The 806-nt window shown below is 32.3% G+C and overlaps 1 protein-coding gene across 8 annotated transcripts in view; it reads right to left on the bottom strand.

Moving 5' to 3' along the window:
• LOC119587011 (inversin-like) overlaps positions 1–806 on the bottom strand; it is a gene marked incomplete at its 3' end in the record, with an annotated part of 27467 nt that overhangs the window by 22251 nt on the left and 4410 nt on the right.

The following is an 806-nucleotide window of genomic DNA, read 5'->3' on the forward strand; positions in this document are numbered from 1 at the left end:
ATAAATATATATATATTTTAGGGGAGGGGGGGGGGTAAAACAAGAAACTCATTCTCCATTAATTCATATCAATGTTTTACATCAACTAAACTTAAATTAAACAACCCTGGATCAAAACAAGCAAATCTATTATTTACAAAATTGTAGGTCTATTCTGAAGCTCATCATCTTGAACTGTTTAATTCTTTCTTCCTGGTTGGCATCAAGTATAATGCTATAACAGAGGTAGGCCTAAATTGTGGGTGGCTCCACATTATGATACCTCATGCCAATGTCTCCTCAGACAGCTCATATTTGCTTGGTGTCACTACCAAACCTTCAATTTTTCAAAACTTTTGTTTATGAAATAGAGCAACAAGCTATTAGACACTTGTTTAAATTCTTGAATGAGTTGGACATAAACAGGGGGAAACTGCCTGCATGTGCTCCTAACCCTGCATTACTGGCCATAGCCAATTATTAATATTGCACTTAATGGGTTAGGAATGTTAATCAACAACAGGTTTATAAGCAAAACCCTTCAACATTTACAAACAAAAGTATATACATCCTTGCTCCACTCCTGAACTGATATAAAGGATTTTCTTCTCTTAGATTTGATAAATATACTATTGCTCATAAACATATTCTCAACATCAAATAAATAATTATATATCATATATATAATAATGTATCTAATATTACTTGTAATTCAAATGATTACCAACAAATAATCAGATAATTAAAATGGCATTCTGAAAAGCAAACTTTATCTACAAACTGTGCGAGAGCATTCACTGCCACTATCAAACAGATCTATATTTGTG

The sequence above is a fragment of the Penaeus monodon genome, chromosome 22 (assembly GCF_015228065.2).
Source record: "Penaeus monodon isolate SGIC_2016 chromosome 22, NSTDA_Pmon_1, whole genome shotgun sequence".
NCBI lineage: Eukaryota > Metazoa > Arthropoda > Malacostraca > Decapoda > Penaeidae > Penaeus > Penaeus monodon.